Source organism: Rhinolophus sinicus, linkage group LG02 (assembly GCF_036562045.2).
Source record: "Rhinolophus sinicus isolate RSC01 linkage group LG02, ASM3656204v1, whole genome shotgun sequence".
Lineage (NCBI taxonomy): Eukaryota > Metazoa > Chordata > Mammalia > Chiroptera > Rhinolophidae > Rhinolophus > Rhinolophus sinicus.
Window position 1 is genome coordinate 164,418,992 of NC_133752.1, and position 18,379 is coordinate 164,437,370.

At 36.2% G+C, this 18,379-nt stretch overlaps 1 long non-coding RNA gene across 1 annotated transcript; it reads right to left on the reverse strand.

Moving 5' to 3' along the window:
• Positions 1 to 478: 478 nt before the first annotated feature.
• Positions 479 to 3,724, reverse strand: LOC141570129 (uncharacterized). Its single transcript, XR_012494034.1, has 3 exons — positions 3,636 to 3,724; positions 1,429 to 1,485; positions 479 to 539 (listed from the first exon to the last, which is right to left on the reverse strand). It is a non-coding gene; the product is annotated as an uncharacterized LOC141570129 (long non-coding RNA).
• Between the last annotated feature and the right edge of the window lie 14,655 nt (positions 3,725 to 18,379).

Here is an 18,379-nt window from a genome sequence, read left to right on the forward strand (position 1 = left end):
TGGACTAGCATACTACACATACAAGTACTCAGAAACAAATGGTTATAACATAAGATGATGTATGTAAGAAGAGGTAAGAATAGCATGCCATGCATGCACTCAAATGGATTGCTTTAATCTCAAGGGAAGAGAAAAGCAAGGTAAAGTCATGAAAAACTTGTGAAGGAGTTCTCTTGGAGAAAATACCACTTACAAAGGTATCGAAGAAAAGATTGTGACCCATGCAAAGAACTGCATATCACTCAGTAGACCGATAACGTATGGTGGAGGCCCACGAGAGAAGGCCGGTGAGGTGTTGCTCTGTACTCACATGATGAGTTCCTGTTGCAAGTGCTGTAAGTCATGAGCCAATTTGTTTTTATCCTCTCGTAAATCCTGGAATCACATACAACATTAGGCTGTACATGTTACTCGAGTGGGGAATTTACATGTACATTTAACAACCCCACCTTGCAAGAGGTGAGATTATTATGGTATACCTCTATAATGCTTTCGTATTCTATGATGGTTGACTTAAGTTCTTCTATACTTAAATCCTTCTGAAAAGTAGAAGAGAAAATTAATAGCTAATAAATGTATGAGTCCACCAAATCATATTTATTAGACTGTCAATCTGAGCCACAGAAGAACTGTAAATGCCCAGTGGGAGACAGAAAGTTGGTACAATATTCAGTATCTAGGTCAATGTCTACCAGCCATGAATAATTTCTTTGAAACATCATAACAAAGCAGGAAAGAAGAAGAAGAAAAATATTGGTCTTCCTTCACTTCCCTATCTTGAAATGGGGAAATTTATTAACTTAGGCTGTGTCTCTTAAAGCCACCATAATCAGCACCTCTGTAGCCAGCATCCTTTGTTACCAGGTAGGCTATGATCACAGGATACAAGGATACAAGGATAAATAAAATGATATCTATCGATTTTTCTATCTATCTATCTATCTATCTATCTATCTATCTATCTATCTATCTATCTGCCTCGCTATTTATCTATCTATCATCTATATATCTATCATCTATTTTTCTGTCTAATCAATCAATCTAAGGGAGAAACTAATTTAGGGATATATTTGTCTTCTTCCCTAAAACAAATGACTGCACACTCATTGTGTTGTTGTGCACTAAATTTGCATCACCAGTATCTAGCCAGTGACTGATAAATTGGCAACTAATATTTATTACATAGATTAATGACCATCACCAGAATTTAGAGAGGATGTTAAAACTTATCCCAGATGAAGAAATCAGTATTCTCCATTCAGAGTAACATTTTTTTGTGAAATATTATAAAGTAAAGTGTAATATTCTTGACAGAATATTAGAACCAGATATTTTCATAGGGCGAAGGTACACAAATGACCATCTTTTTTATGATTTGGAGAGAGCTAGCCAATCCCACAAAACTTCATGGGAAGGGACAGAACTAACCTTCTGCAAACTTGCGTCTTTATTAAGCAAAGTGTTCTCATATGTGTACAACTGCATCTGAAAAGAAACAAGTTTCGGGAAGACCATTGAGACATTGCTCTGATAAAGGACAGTGACACAAAAATCATTCCAATAGGGAGACATGTTTTTGAAGAACCTTTAACGCGAATGTGTTTGTCACTTTTTAATGAAGTTTCACGTCAGCCTCACAACAATCCTAGAAGTGAGGTCATTGCCCTTGCTTTATCAGTGAAGAAATTGAAGCTCAACACTATTCAGGGACTTGTCCAATGTCACACACAGTGACAGAACTGAGCCCAGATATGAGTCTTTAGCCAAGTGCCTTTCCCACCATTTCATACTTCATATAATAAGAGGACATATAGAGTCTTTATTTTTTGGTGAAAATGAAAATCTAGATAAGACATGAACACAGACTCCATGTGGACATATAGAAGACTCTCTTTTAAAAATTTAAGTTTAAAAATATTCAAGATTTCTTTTAGCAAGGTAAATATTTAGGACATATCAGTTTATTCAAATCCAAAGCAAGCTTGCTGGCATAGGCTTCTAAATATAATGTAACTGATAAACATGTATATCGATTGAATTGAAAAACATAAAAAAATAATCCTCATAGTTATAAGTAGAATCATCATCATAATCATATATATTTGATATCCCTTTATAGTTCTAAAGCATTTTCAGGTAGTCATCTCATTTGAGTTTTCAACAAGCTTGTGGATTATGTAGAAAATATATCTATTCAGTAGATGAGAAAATTGAGACTTAAAGAGGTTAACTAATTGCTTACAGTTAAAAAGCTTTAAAGTAAAGAAGACAGGATTGTGTCTTCTAGCTCTTTCCACTAGTTTATAACAGTTATATTTTCCAAAGACAGTAATTCCTAGAATAAAATTAATTTTAATGTCTAAATTATAACTGCTACAACATATGTATATTTGTATACACACATGGAATTTGAATATCTGCTAGGAAACTTGAAAATTCTACATACAGACATGAAATTTAAGTACATCATCATTTCAAACATACACTCCAACAAAAAATATTTCTCAAATACTCCATTAGTGATGACAATAAGCATGACACAAATTCCTAAATTTATTAATAGTTGTCTTCTGTTTCCTGATGAGAATGTAAGGTAAATAGAACAAAAACAGACTTTTTAGATGCACTATAGATACAAATAATTTTTGTAAGCTATCTCTTAATTCAATCAAAGAAATATTTTTTCCATCTCCCCTTATTTTCCATGATAAGAAGGTACAATAGCTGAAATCTTTCCTGACTTTGGGATTTACAAAATCAGACATTGTTAAATTAGAAATTGCCACTATAATAAATAATAATAAATGCTGGCAAGGGTGTGGAGAAATTCGAACTCTCATACACAGCTGGTAGAAATGTAAAATGGTGCAGCCACTTTGGAAAACAGTCTGGCAGTACCTTGAAAAGTTAAATATACAGTTATCATATGACCCAGTAATTCCAATCTTAGGAATATACTCAAGAGTAATTAAAACATATGTACATACAAAAACTTATACACAAATATTCACAGCATTATTAATAGTCAGAAATTAGGAACAGCCCAATTTTCCATCAACTGATGAATAGATCAACAAAATATGGTATATCCATACAATGGAATATGACTCTGCAATAAAAGGAAATGAAGTATCAATATATGCTATAGGTGAACATATTCCATAACATAGATGAACCTTGGAAACATATGCTCAGTGAAAGAAGCCAGTCACAAAAGACCACATAATGTACTTGGTTCCACTTCCATGAAATATCCAGAATAGGTAGATCTATAGAGACAAAGTAGATTAATGGTTGCCTAGGGTTGGAGGGAAATGGGGTGACTATTAAAGGGATTTATTTTGGGATGAAAAAAGTGTTTAAAAATTGTGTTGGGTGATGGTTGCACAACTCTGTGAACATATTAAAAAACACCGGCTTGTATATTTTAAGTGGGTGAATTTAATGGCATGTGTATTATATATCAGTAAAGCTGTTACATTAAAAATAGAAATTGCCTTTTATAGAGTTCAGACATCTTAAGGCATACAAATTTATAATCAAAGATTATTGTATCAATAAGTCTTATACATCTTTATAAAGTAATATGGGCTTGATGGAAGAAAATATTTTACCAGTGTTTGGGAAGTGCTTACTTGGTGCTCTGTCTCCGTTTTCGACAATTCCTCAATCTTCTTTTCCAATTTGTACATATCCATGATGTTCTTAGTATTCTAATGTAAAAGAAAATAGCATTCTTAGATTTAGACCAAAAAATAAATAAATAAAATAATGTCACAAAGTCTTTTTTAGGATGTAGTATTTTCTTTATTGATATTACAATCCATTTTAAACTAAGGGACAAAGCTTTAGACTTTGTCCAAAAGTCACATGATCCTTTTAACAGTACCATCCAGGAATACTCTCAGTAGTCCTTTCTCATCTTTCATTCCATCTCAAATGCTCACTCCCTAGTCAGACCTTCACAGTTATCATCAGCAACTCTGCCGCCTCTGTTATCTTAATTGCAAGCATATGACTCTTCAGCCACCACTTCTTGTGTTTCCAGATTACTTCTTTGAGCACCAACAGACCTTCAATCCCCACTAGAGCCCACAATCCATTGATCCAACCACCTTCTTATTCTTCCACCTTCCTGTGAATTCAGTCCCCTCTTTACTCAACTTAAATTTTTCCATGGTTGATCATTACAGTCACTCTCTTCCAAATTCCCTTAATTCCTTTGCCTCTTCCCTACTTCTTTGCACGTGCTTAATTTTATCTTGCCACCCACCCAATGCCAGCACCTTTTCAGAGAAACATAAAGAAAAATAGAAATTGAAACAACAGCTCATAAGTTAAATTCATAACCTTAAACTGGATGTTTAGTGATCATATTGTATCTTCCTAGTCCATTCACGTGGCCATTTGCCTAAATCAGGGATTTGCAAACTACTCCAACTTCCCCAACCCACCCACACCTGCCAACTCTAGCTGACCACTTAGTTTTGTAAATAAAATTTTGGTAGAATATAGCTGTTTTCGTATTGTCTCTGGCTGCTTTTATACTATAATTGGAGAAGTGAGTGGTTGCAGCAAAGGCCTTTTAACCAGGCAAGCCTAAAAATATTTACTATCAGGTCCTTTACAAAAAGTTTGCCAACTCCTGGCTTATTTCATTCCTTCTCTCTCCTTGAACTTCCAATACCTCGTTCCACATCCTCACTCTCAGCTGATAAGTTGACTTTGTATTTCACTGAGACATTGGAAACAACTTCTGTATTACCTGAATATATAATAAATACCTTTGGATATATTATCAAGCATTTGCCGATCCTGCACACTTGTCTCCACCTCTACTGTTACTGCTTCAGTCTAAGCCTCCATCAGCTTTTGTCTGGATTATTACAAGAGTCTCCTCATTGGTCTCCCTACTTCTTCCCTTGCCCCACTACAGTTGATTCTAAACCCAGCAGCCACAGTTATCTTTTAAAAAACAGAAACTAGAACGTGTTACTCCTCTGCTCAAAACCACCCAGCAGCTGCCGTCTCACTCAGCCCGAGTCCATGCAGTGCTTATATAAGACCCTATGAGTCTAACCCCATGCAGCTCTTTGCCGAACCTCTTGCCACTTGTTCCCTCTGCTCCAGTCACACTGGCCTTGCTGTCACTCAGAAATAGCAGGCAGGCTACAGCCTGAGGTCTTTGAGTTTGCGTTTCCTCTGCTTGGAATGCTCTTTTACAGATAAACCTCCTTTCTAATTTTTAACCAAATGATTAATTTCATAGTCCTATTTTTTTGCCAACAACCCTAGTTTAAATTTCATTCCCCCATAATTCTGTTTTCTGCTTTTCTTTTCTCCATAGCATTAATCACAATCTAACTTGCTAGTTCCGCATGGGCTATTTTGCTTAAGCTTGTCTCCTCAACATCTAGAACAGTGCCTAACACATGGCAGTCTCCCAATGAATAGGGGTTCAATAAATGAGTAAGTGAAAGTGAGTAACTACTCAAACCATTGTGCTGTTGCCCATCACAGTGCAACAGAGTTGTAGCCCCTAAAGGAATCTTAGCTAGACATTTATATGCCTGCTCTACAGTAAATCAATAATTGCAGTGGTGAATGGTTCTAAGTTTCCTTCTATCTCAATTCTAAATTGGTTTGGTACAATTCTTTGATGCTAGGCAATAATCTTAAAATATCTTACATTGGGTTTTTAATTGTAAAACAGTAGTTTCACGAAAATTGGCCTTGTAGCTATAACATGTCTGAATCTAATGTATGGTTTCTTTCCTATCTTAATTGTTCCTTTCCAAACCACTATGAAGTTTTTTAATATCCACTTGCTCCATATTTTGGATAATTCTCCAGATTGTTCAGCACAGCTTAATAAATATATCTGATAAAGTTATATAAAGTCCAAATTAAAAACAAAACAAAACAGTGCATACCACTTGACATTCAAAAGGTACCCACAGAAAAATTCCCTCCAAAATAGTAACTTACTAGTATCTTTGCTACCTGTTCTTTCAATACTTTAACTCTGTTGCTTAAGAAAATATATTGCATAGAATTATTGAGTTATTTTAGAGATTTTACTAATATTTCCTAACATACATGAGGTATATGGTGAACGAAATGGCTCCACATGCATTATCTTAATCTCTAAAATAACTGAGGGAATAGGTATTATTAACCCAAAACAGATAAATGGCTTTTCCAAGGTAAGACTTTCAGTGACTTTAAGATCTGGTCTTTGACTCAATACTTTTGCCATCTAGGTCAGTGGAATAATAATGGAAAATTATTAAACAATATCTACAGTTTCCTTCTTGATTTGTACAGTTTTTAGATGGATTGATTTCATCTTAAATTTGAATTTTTAAAATCCCATTCTTCCACGGATAACTACAAAGGTAATAACGTACTTCTGACCAGCCATGAAAATCCTATCTACTCTTCCTCATTTGTCATTTAATAAAGCAATCTGGTCTTTGGCCCATAGGAGCCTGACTATTCACAAGATTTCTATCTAACCCATGATTGTATGATTTCCATATGTTTATCTGTGCCCATATTTTCATGATTTCAACATACCTCTTCTTGGAGAATCCGAATCTTAAGAATCAGATCCCGGTTTTCTGTCTCCTGATTCATTAAAAGAAAAGTAACTAAAAAGCATTTGAGAGGTTTATGAAAATATCACATATTTACCTGCAAGTCTATTGACATTCTTTCCCTTTGTCAACTTTAAATATGGCATTGACATATCACAAATGAACATAGTCTGAAAATACTCTCATATGGGGTTAAGCCTTTGGCTTTCAGTTTTTTGGGATCTGTGAGAAGTTACTGTTCTCCTTGACTCAATCTATGATGGCGGGGTTGGGGGGGGGGAGGAAGGAATAGCCTGGTTTTTTTTCCTGCTACTTACTGCCATTCACTTCTGACAGATAGTGCAAACTCATCTATTTAAACAGTCCTTTGAAATTACAGAGTTCTAGCTTTCTACTTGAAGCTGTGGATATTTCCAGATTCAACATTGCCAGAACATATGAATATCAAAACCATTTTATAATTAAAAACCCCAAATTCAGAACCAAATTCTGAAGAAAAACTATTCCAGGATAAAATATATACCAAAACATTAACAGTATATCTTGTGGATAGGGGAGGGTAAGAATTTTGTGGGATTTTATTTTTTCTTTGTTAATATGCATTTCCTTATTTTTATAAAGTGAACAGCTATTTCCTTTTAAATATAAAGATAAAAGAGGAAACAACTCAGTGTCACTGGTATAAGACGAAGGAACACACACCCCACATAATTGGAATCAGAAGTCTGGAGTTTGATTCAGCTGCACCATTTCTTAGACAATCAACTTGGAATAATCAAAACATCTTGGGAATTCACCTATAACTCTATTAATTGTTTAATGAAGAATACCTACTTCTGTTTCTGCCTCACAGAATTTCCATGATGACCAATGAGATGAAATACTAAAAATTCTTTTGAAATTGTAAAAACACTATAAAACACAAAGGATTAGGATTGTAAATCCAGGCCTCTGTACTTTTAATAACAGCTAACATTATCCAGACCTAGAAGGAAAGAGGACCTTGACTTCTTTACATGTATTAACTCACTTAACCATCCTAGGCCGAGGGTATAAGGTTATGTGGTATGCCTAAAGTTACCCAGCCCTAGGAGTCAGGACTTGCATGGAGCATTCTGACTTCCAAGGGTGGGCTCCTGATCATTTCCCTACATTGCCTCTACGTAAAAGCTCCTCATTGGTCCCAGATTGAGTCTTTCCGCTCGTGCATTCATAAAGACTCAGTCACCTGACACTCAGTGAGTCTAGTCCCCACATTTACTATTGAGGCAAGAGCTAAACTAAGCTGTGTCAGTTGTGGGAGCTCACAAGTGAGGGACATAGGCCTAGAGCCCATCTCCTGATAAATTACAGGCCCCAAAATAAATTAGTTGGAGTGACTTTCAGCTGAACCCCACCATCATTAGCAATGCTAGAATACTGCTGGAATATATCAGAATTTTGACAATTATTACTAAAGCCCTAGATAATAGTTTAATATTCTCAATAAAAATGATGACATACTTATCTCTTGGCTGAGTTAAAGCTTAGTCTAAAATACAATTTGCTCTAAAAATTACAAGCCTGTATGTATGGAGCTTCGTAATAATCTGGAGGTACTAAGAAAATTGATTTTTTTAAAAACTGAGAAAAACGTGGACGTTTAACAGAGAAAAATTTTTGTAGACAATTCAAGTGGTTTTTAGTATTTGGTAGTTATGAATTCACCTACCAACTTTAGGAATCATCCCAGAGGGCTTCTAGGTCTTTACAAACCATTGCGAATATGACAGAGTAATTTGTAAAGAATTTTAATCTTTGCTGAGAAGGAAACAGTTTTTATTCTACCTGCCTTTACTTTTCTAAGGTGTCACCAATTCATTTATCAGTCTATTGACCTCTGATTTTTGCCTCCAAATAAACCTTTTGGAGTTCAGTTATGTAAACTATATGCCAATTTCAAAGTCCTTGGATAACTTACTAATTGTTTGTTCTGGGCTACAAGTGTGGTCTTCTGCTCTTCTGAAGCAGTCAAACTACTTTTTAGTTCTTCCAGTTCTTCTTTTAACAGATTTGTTCTCATAATAGCTTGGTGGGCACTGCGGGGGTGGAAGAGAAGGCAATGAGCAAAACCTCAAATATAACTGTCAAATATACTAAGAAAAGCCAAGGGCTATTTTTGGACCCAAGTTGAAAACCACTGAAAACTTAAACCAGATACCAACAATAGTAAAAATATACCCAGTATCTTTCATAGTCCTTGGAAAAGGAAGAGATTTGGGGGGAGTGTGGTGTGGGAAATGATAAGAGGAAACAAAAATATTCCTGAAGATACAGATTTGGAGACTCCCTTTGTCTGAATCACACAGTTCTTTCCTTCTACTAGTAAGATGTAATATTAGTTAAGGCAATTCCACAAATCTTTATTGAATAATGCTATGTTCCAGGTGCTGTGACCTACAAAGGGGTTTATGATGGTGAACAAGAGACATGGTTCTTGCCCTTGTAAAGGTTATATACTAGTGAAAGAGATGGAAACTAAACAAATAGTTTCTATATGATATATTTCATTTTAAGTTAATTTAGCATTGTTTACAATAACAAAGCATTGGAAACAGCCAAAATGCCCAGTAAAATGAAACCTATTAAATGTATTCTGGTAATCCACCTCATGGAATTACCCGTCTGTACTCCCAGTAGATTATAAACTGTTTTCTGAGCAGGTTCTCAAAGAAGATACAACTTTTTCCTTACGAAGGAATTATATCTATCATTCAACAAATATTTGTTGAGCTTCGATTCTGTGCTAGGCAATGAAGACAAAATTGAACTCAGAGAACTTTATCCTCCTGGAGCTTATACTCTAGTGGGGTAAACAGACAACCATAATTATAACACAGTGTAATAAGAACCAAAGAAGGAGCGAACCCGAGTTCTATAGATACTGTGTAAAAAGCAGATAGTTCAGATCATGCGGAAGAGAAAAAGAAAAAGGGAAAGAGAGAACAGAAGCTCATACAGGGACTGCAAGCAGTTAGATGTTGTTGGCACCTAGAGTGGAAAATGGGAAGTAAAGAGAAGGTAACAGATGTCCTATCATACAGGGTTTTGCAAGCCAGATGAAAGAATTTGGATTTTATCCTGAACACAGTAGGGATCAACTGAAGTGTTTAAAACAGGGGCATGATGTCGTCAGACTGACATTGAGGAAGAGCATTCCTGCGCACGTGCACAAGTTTTGGAAAAGGCAGGGAACCCAATCAGGAGATCGCTGTAGTGATCCAGGTTAAAGGTGCCGTTCACTTGAACTACATAGAAGATATAGAAAGGGAGAGAAGGAAATCTATTTGAGAGATATAAAGTAGGTACATTTAACAGGATTTGCTATTTGATTTAGAAGTAAAGGCTGAGGAAGAAAATGGAGACAAAGATTTCTGGCTTCAGAGGTCACTGGAAGGGCGGGAGTGCTAGTACTACATACTACTAAGCACGAGGGTAAGCAGGATGGGTAAGAAACAGTTCCACCCATTAACAAAGGCACCATTAATATAGAAGGTAAATGATTCTATGACAGGACAACTGCACGATATCAAAAATAGGCTCTGAGCACATAACGGAAGCAGAGGCTCTTCCTGAAGGATTAGCAGAAGGAAAAAAGAGAACATAAAGATTTAATTTTGTAGATATTGGCATTCTGGCCACCCACACAAATTCTCTAGCCTTCCTGTCCTTCTGTGAGTTACCCAAATTCGTTTCAAATACTTCTCTTTACTGCTTACGTTAACCAGCATGCGCTTCTAGCACTTGCAACCAAAAGCCCTGTTGGCACATTCATCCAAGGCACATTTTTTACGAGAAAGTTTTAATTATTATATTTCAAATAAATAATAGGCCAGTTGTGGAATGGAGAGAGCTTGAAGTAGGGGTGTGTGTGTGTGCCAAAAAATTGTATACATGTTTTAAGAAAGGAAAACTATATTAAAATTATAAAACTCAATATATACTGATAACAAAAGATGAATACAAGTCATGTTTGACTTCTGCAATTACAAGAGGTGCTCAAAGTGGTTACCATTAGTGTCCAGACACTTCTGATTACAGTGAACTACTGCTTGAGCAATGTTAACCAAAGTGGCCACTTGTATCCATTTTTTTTGCACCCTCAGTATGTATGTGTGTATATACATATATTGTAAGATGGTTTAGAGGCTGAACTGGCTGATTAAAAACTGTGAAGATAAGAGTCCATGGTCAGAATGTTTTACTGTTTTTTTCAAGTTAACTTAAAACTTTTCTGTTCAGAATATTAGCATCTACATCTTAAACACAGATTTTATGAGAACCTTCTTGCTTTTTTTTTTTGGATGCTCAAGCCTCTCCCTGCAACCCATTTTACCAGTGTTTCTTAGGTCCTCTATCCTCTAACTTAAGCTAAGGTCCGAAACTTTCTTATCATCCTTCTAGACCATAGGTACCCTGATGGCACATTTTAAATCTGACTCATCAATGAATTTCTCATGATACTTAGCACAGGGCTTTGCATTGAGTGAGAGCTCAACAAAACCACAGAACACTTTGGATAGGTCCATTCTTAATCCTTAGTCATATTGGTCTTACATAGAGAACACTACCTTGAATGGCATAGAGAACATCATTGCTAGAAAAGAACTGATAACTATTGCTAGTGGGAATATAAAATGGTATAGGTTCTTTGGAAAACAATTTGGCAGCTCCTCAAAATGCTAAGTGTAGGTTACTACCCAGCGATTCTACTCTTAGGTATAAACCCAGAAGGACTAAAAGCATATCCACACAAAAATTTGTACACAAATGGTCATAGTAACAGTATTCATAAAAGTTAAAAAGTGGAAATAACCCAAATGTCCATCCTCTGAAAAATGAATAAACAAAATGGGGCATATCCAAACAGTGTATTATTTAGCCATAAAAAGGAATGAAGTAGTGATAGGTGCTACGGCATGGATGAGCCTTGAAAACATTATGCTGAGCGAAAGAAGGCAGTCACAAAGGACACACATCGTATGATTACATTTATATGAAATGTCCAGAATAGGAAAAGCCCCAGATTACTGGCTGCAGGGATGGAAGGAGGGAGAAATGGGGAGCAACTGCTAATCTGTATGGGATTTCTTTTTGGAGTGACAAAAATGTTCTGGAATTAGATCACAGTAATGGTTGCACAATCTTGTGAATACACCAAAAAACACTGACTTGTACACTTGAAGAGGGTAAATTTTATGCTGTGTGAATTATATGTATATATCAATAAAAACCAGATATTTTTTATAAAGTAAAAAGGCACTGAATGCTCCCAGCATGCAGTGCCCCACCATGGCTCACCTTTTTATCTGAAGGCGCAATTCAGTACAATCCTCCGATAACTGGCTGTTAGCTTCTTCCAAGGTTTCCAAGGCCAGCTTAATCTTATTATTTTCTTCCTCCAATTTCTGCTTGTTGAAATGCAGGTCTGCTACAGAGGCAATCAAATCAGACACATCTCTGCAAGTGAAAGAACAAATGGGAATAAATAATCTTCAACATCTCTACTCCCTTCTAATCAAAATAAGGCATATGGTTAAGCCCGAACAGGCTTAACTATTCCTGTGAGATTTTCTACTTTATCCTCTTCCATCCCCATAAATGTAGTGTATTTATACAATAAATATTTATACAAGCATTTATGATAATAGCATCAACAATTTTTTTCCAAAATTGCCAGGTATTCAGCATCTGCTACTTGTGCAGTCAGCTTGCACAGCTTTTGTTTATTCCTTTCCACTTTACTCCCAACACTTGTCTCTGTCTACACTGAAGAGTTCCTATTGCTGCCTGGGTTATGGGAGGTCCCCTAAAAAACTGACATAGTACTCTTTCAGTCAAGGGATCTTAGCAGATTTAATAGTCTTTTAACTAGGAAACAATTCTTGAAATCTTATATTTGTAGTCTGTAGCTCACAATTTAGTACTCATCTTCCCTAATATTTTCTACAGCTTGTTAATGTTTGTGAGTGTCACTCCTTCTCTCTTCATTAGGTCACAAACTCTTTGAGAGTCTGGTCTGTGTGTTTCATGGAACCCCAGGCCTCCTCTTTCTCTTCACTATCTTATCCTACGCTTAGTATAGGTTGGGTACATGGTTCCTACTCCACCTTTTTGTATCGCTAGACCTGAAGTGGTAAAGATAAAATAAGTGAGAGACAGAATCACCTCTCCTTACTATCTAAAACTTACAAATATCTAAAAGGATCTATTAAAGATGTGCTTTAAAAATAATCCCCCAAAGAGCTTAGGGTCAATTACATAACTCTACTTCAAATGGAAATTGTTTTCCATGGAAAACACATAAAATCAATGAAGAGAAGGGTTTCATGAGTGAGAAAATGTTACTTTATGTAATACTAGTCTTACGTAATGGGTGTTCCCAGTAAAACTAGTTCTAAAGCAATTGGGATAGAATAGTTTACAGTTAAACATAAATTATGTTTGCTCTACCACAAAAAAGAGCTGTGTGAGTTAATCATAAGTAAACTATATGAATCTATGAAATAAATCATAAATCTTGAGGCACTTGAGAAAGCATTACAACTAAGAATGCTTACAAGACTCCTTTAGACACATCTCCGCCCAAAGCCTCGAAGTCCCCTGATGTAGACTTGGTTATATCTGTGGTCATCTTAACTGAAACACATACAATAGAGTTTTACAAAAAATCCACTTCTCCAAACCACAACAAAGTGGCAGGACAATCCCGAAGAAACACATACGTACTTGCTCTGCCCGATTTTATGCTGTCCTGTTCAAACACAGAGTCACTGATGCTGCCACCTGATCCACTGTTCACTCCTTCCCTGTAGCCAAAAACCAAAACCAATCAGCTCAGATTCTTTGCCAGGAAAAAGCTTAACTAATTTTTCAAATGTGCTCAGTACTTTTCTATTCAGACATTTCTCTCTGGATTTTAAAACCATCTACTCGTTCAGAAACTATTTGGCTCCCAATACTGTACTTAGATAAGGTAATAGAAAAGAAACATAAGGCATTCATTTACTTCCACCTTCCATAAACTTTTAATCTAACATGAAAAAGAAAGTGTGTGTGCAGATACAGGAAGGGGATGATATTTAGCAGCTACGATTACGGGATAGGTGGTCTCAATGAATTAGGAAGTTGACATAGTTTGGAGTGATAAGTGACACTTGAGGAGGTAGCAAGACTTTGACCCTTAAAGGACTGGAAAGGGAGAGTCATAAACAATTAATATTTTTGAATACAATGATGGTGTTACCATTTTCCATGCCTCATGGAAAACCTAGTTGAATCTAGACTAATTGTACTTTAAGCATTTTACTCCTGAAATTTGGGGAACCCTCTGTGCAGAGCTCTGTCCAGTATACAAACTCTAGCCCTAACCCCCAAAATAAGCAAATCAAAATTTCAATCACTTTTTTCCTAAAAATTTCTATACTGTCACTTAAGTTTTGTTACTTAATCTTTCTAAATGCCAAATCCTTTCACTATCTCTCTGGAGCAGCCACAAAATTCTCCAAATTTATACTGACATCTCATTGTGTTTCAATGTGCGATGTTTGCCAAAAGGTGGCTGAGTAGAATAATTTATACAGCATTCTTACTATTCCTAACTACATACCCATCACCGTTTCTGAGTTTCTGTTCTTACATTTTATATTTATACCTCTTGTGTTTTTTCTTTTCCTTTCCATTTGTTCTAAAAATTAGAATTTTTCTTTTGCCCCCACTCCATTTTATAAAATGGATTATTGATATTTTTATTATATAATGAAACTTAAATATTTTAGAAAAATGAAAAAATTCATGAGGAAAAAAACTAAAAAGTGAAAACCATCATGCAAAGATAATCATTTTGGCATATATTTTTCCAATTTTTTTCCTATGCATTTTTTTTACAAATATGAGATTATATTACATAAATGAATTTATGGCCTATTATTTGAAATAAATACATATGAATATTTATCTTATCACATATCTAATTATAATTTTGAGTTACTATTTAGGATTCTAATATATGGAAGCATTATAATTTATTTTTCTAATCCTCTATTTTTAAATATTTAGGTTGCTTATATTTATCATTATCATAAACAGCATTGTACATATATATTAGAATTTACGATTGGTTATTTTCCTTAAAGTTACATTACTAGCTTGAACACATTGCATATTTTAAGGGTTTAATACACATTCCTAAATCGCTCTTAAAAAAACCTGTATCTTTGCACTACTACCAACAATGTATGAGAGGGGGCTGATTTCTTTACAACAATATGGGATAGAGTCATTCCTTTTAAAGCTTTGCTAAACTGATGAGCAAAAATAGTGTGTTGTCTTTATTTGCATTTCTTTGATTACTAAGATTAGATATTTTTATATATTTATCTTTCCTTCATGATGAACTCATGTATGTCAAACAACATTTCAGTCATCTTTTCTTAAGTCATCTATACATCCTATCCCTACATGAAATCTGTAATAGCAAGTTTTGTCACTCGTTCGGCTTGTATTTTTAAGTAAATCCCAATCTGGCTTCCTGTGAAAGGTGGCAACTCTTCTCTAGTATCCACCAGGGGCACCTGAGATCATAGGTATCATTGTCCTTCCTCACCTTTTATTTATTTATTTATTTTCTCACTATCCCACTATTGTTTCCTTTCCTTTTCCCTTCCTTATATTTGGGGCTTCTAAATTACACTCACTGCCCACTGACCACAAAAGGCTGTTGATTCAGAGTTTAAATGCATTTGGAGATGTGACGGTCAATATCAATAATTTGTTTGACTCATATGCCAGCTCAGTCCTCTGTGTGAACATAATATGTGCTGCTCCCTAAGCCTAATAAACGAATGTTATCAGATTAACATAATTAACATAATAGGTTCTCAAAGTGTGCCCATCGTCCTGCCCATGCTCAGCATCAGTTATCGCCTGGAAACTTGTTAGAAACGCCAATTTCATCCCAGACTTACAGAATCATGGCCAAGAATCAGGTATATCCTATGGATGATTCCAGTGCATGCCACAGTGTGAGAGGCACCAGATTATAATATTTCCATCAGCACAGAAAACAAAGATTATCATTAACTGTAATCAATTGTTAAAAGAGAACCTGCTGGGACTCCAATTACCATTTGTTTCTACAGCAAGCCATCCACTCTTTCATGATGGCATGGAAAGTTTCCAGATCCACCTGCAGGCCTCTCTTCTCAGGATCAAGCATATTCCACAGCTCCCCAAGGCCACTATCTTCAGAATCTTGACTAGTTATTTGTCTCAGGTAATCTATTATTTTAGCAATTCCTACTGAGCCTGAGGAAGAAGAAAGGCAAACTAGTTTTGGCATATTAGTTAAGATTAGTTTTTGTAGGTGAGGTGATTAACTCTCTAAGGTTCCTTGGATCCTGGAACCATACCATATAACCCTCACAGTCCTGTTGAGTTGGCATGAGAGAGTGGTTGGAGCACTGGCCTTTGGTTGGAGTGTAATGGACCTAGTGTCAAATCTTGGCTCTGAAATGTACCAACCGTGTGTATTTGGGAAAATTCCTTAATCTCTTTAGGCCTCAGTTTCCTTATCTGTGAAATAGGGATGATTATACCTATTCTACAGAGTTGTAGTGAAGTTTAAATAAGGAAGATAAATGTAATCAGTAATCACTGTGGGAAGTGAGTAAAATGCCACTATTTTTGTCTCTCATTCTTTCCTGAAAAAGTATTTGATGAAGAAAGTTTTTCCCCTGCCCTAGATGAAAGTTCAGTCTCAAATAAGTAGTCTGACTTTGGGGGGGGAATCAGGATAGAGAGGTCATTCTTAGGTACAGTCCTACTATCACGTTCAGAAATTTAAATCATCCAGACTAAATTTCTAATTGACACACCAATCTTGTTTAAGCATAAGCATCTCTTTTACTTGTAACTAAGGCTTGACCTGGACTGTCTGCTTTGGGGGAGTGGGGGTGGGGAGATGGAGAAGGAGAAGATTGAGAAGGTGGATGCAGGAGTGAAGATTCTTCCCTCAAGGAGCTAAGTATAGAACATGACACAAAGAACGTCTAGTAATTAGAAGGAGGAGATAGTTGTAAAGGAAACTGCGTAACTTTAAAGAGAGTATCAATTTAATGGCAAATGTCATTTGGCAGTGATGAGAACATATTATTAATACAATTATTTAAAGAGATGACTTTTATTCCTTAGTTGTAGTAGAACTGGAAAGACAGCTTGAGAGCCAACAAGAATACCTTTACCTCATTTTCCTTCACTAAAACAATAAACCTTCTATCACATACCTGGAAAGGCCTCCATTTATGGTTTTTTATGTATCTACTTGACTGGGTTGCAGGGTACCTGGATATTTGGTCAAGTATTATTCTGGATGTTTCTGTGAGGGTGTTTTTGGATGGGGTTAACACTTAAATGGGTAGACTAAATAACACAAATTACTGTCCCTGGTGGGGATGGGCCTGAATAGAACAGAAAAGGATAATTCTTCCTGCTTGGCCAGCTTTGTTTAAACTGGGTTATTGGCTTTTTTCCTACCTTCAGACTCAAACAAAAACATCAGCTCTTCCTCCATCTTGAGCCTGTTGGCCTTTGGACAGGAACTGTACCATCAGCTCTCCTGGCTCTCACGGGGGAGATTTTGGACCGGACTTGAACTACAGCTTCGGCTCTCTGGATCTCCAGCTTGCCCACTCACCATGCAGACCTTGGGATTGCCAGCCTCCATTATCAAAGAGATTTATTGTAAGGAATAAATCCTTACAATAAATCTCTTTGTATGTAATATATACCGACACACCCTATTGGTTCTGTTTCTCTGGAGAACCCTGATTAATATGCCTCTCATTTTCCGTCAGTGGAGCTTCCTTTTTTTTTTCCAGGGAAATAATTCCTGAAAACCTGCCCAGAGAGGCTGTATGGGAGTAAATAAGCCCTACTCATCCTAACAATATAATTAAATGTGCATGCAAATGTTTTGCTACAAGAATGTTCATTATGATGTGTTTTATTATAGAGAAAAAATAATATCCAATTGAGACAGATTGGTTAAATATAATATAATACTTTCTATAAAGTATAAGTATATGAAGAACATTTGTTGACAGCGAAGTACTCACAATTATTGAGAAAAAGCAGATAAAACAAGTCTGGAAACATTCCTATGCATGTTTAAGGAACGTGTTGTATAGTATATCTTAAGAAAAAAACTGACCAAAAAGAATCTTAAGCCATTTTCAACAATCATATTGTGATAGTGACATAGACAGACTCGAGGGTGTCCCGTTTCATCCCTGCTTCCTGATGTTTCACACCCTTGTGTCATGTCCTGCTCTTGAGTGTGGGCATGACCTGTGACTTACTCTATGCAGTAGAACAGGCAAAGGTGGTGGGATGTATGTGTATGTGATTGCATGATTAAGTTACATGAGACTGCGGTGTCTTGCTTGAGTCACTCACTCCCTTGCTGGCTTTGGAGAAGCAAACTGCTATGTTGTGGGCTGCCTAGGAAAAGAGGACCAAATGGCAAGAAAGTGAGGGAAGCCTCCAGCTGACAGCGGCAAGAATCTAAAGCCTTCAGTCCTATAACAGCAAGGAACTAAATTTTGTCACCAAAGCAGATCATTTCCCAGTTGAACCACAAATGAGATGGTTGCCCTGGCCAACACCCTGATTGCAGCCTTGTGAGTAGAGGACACAGCTCAGCTGTGCCTGGACTCCTGATCCACAGAAGTTGAGAGGTAATA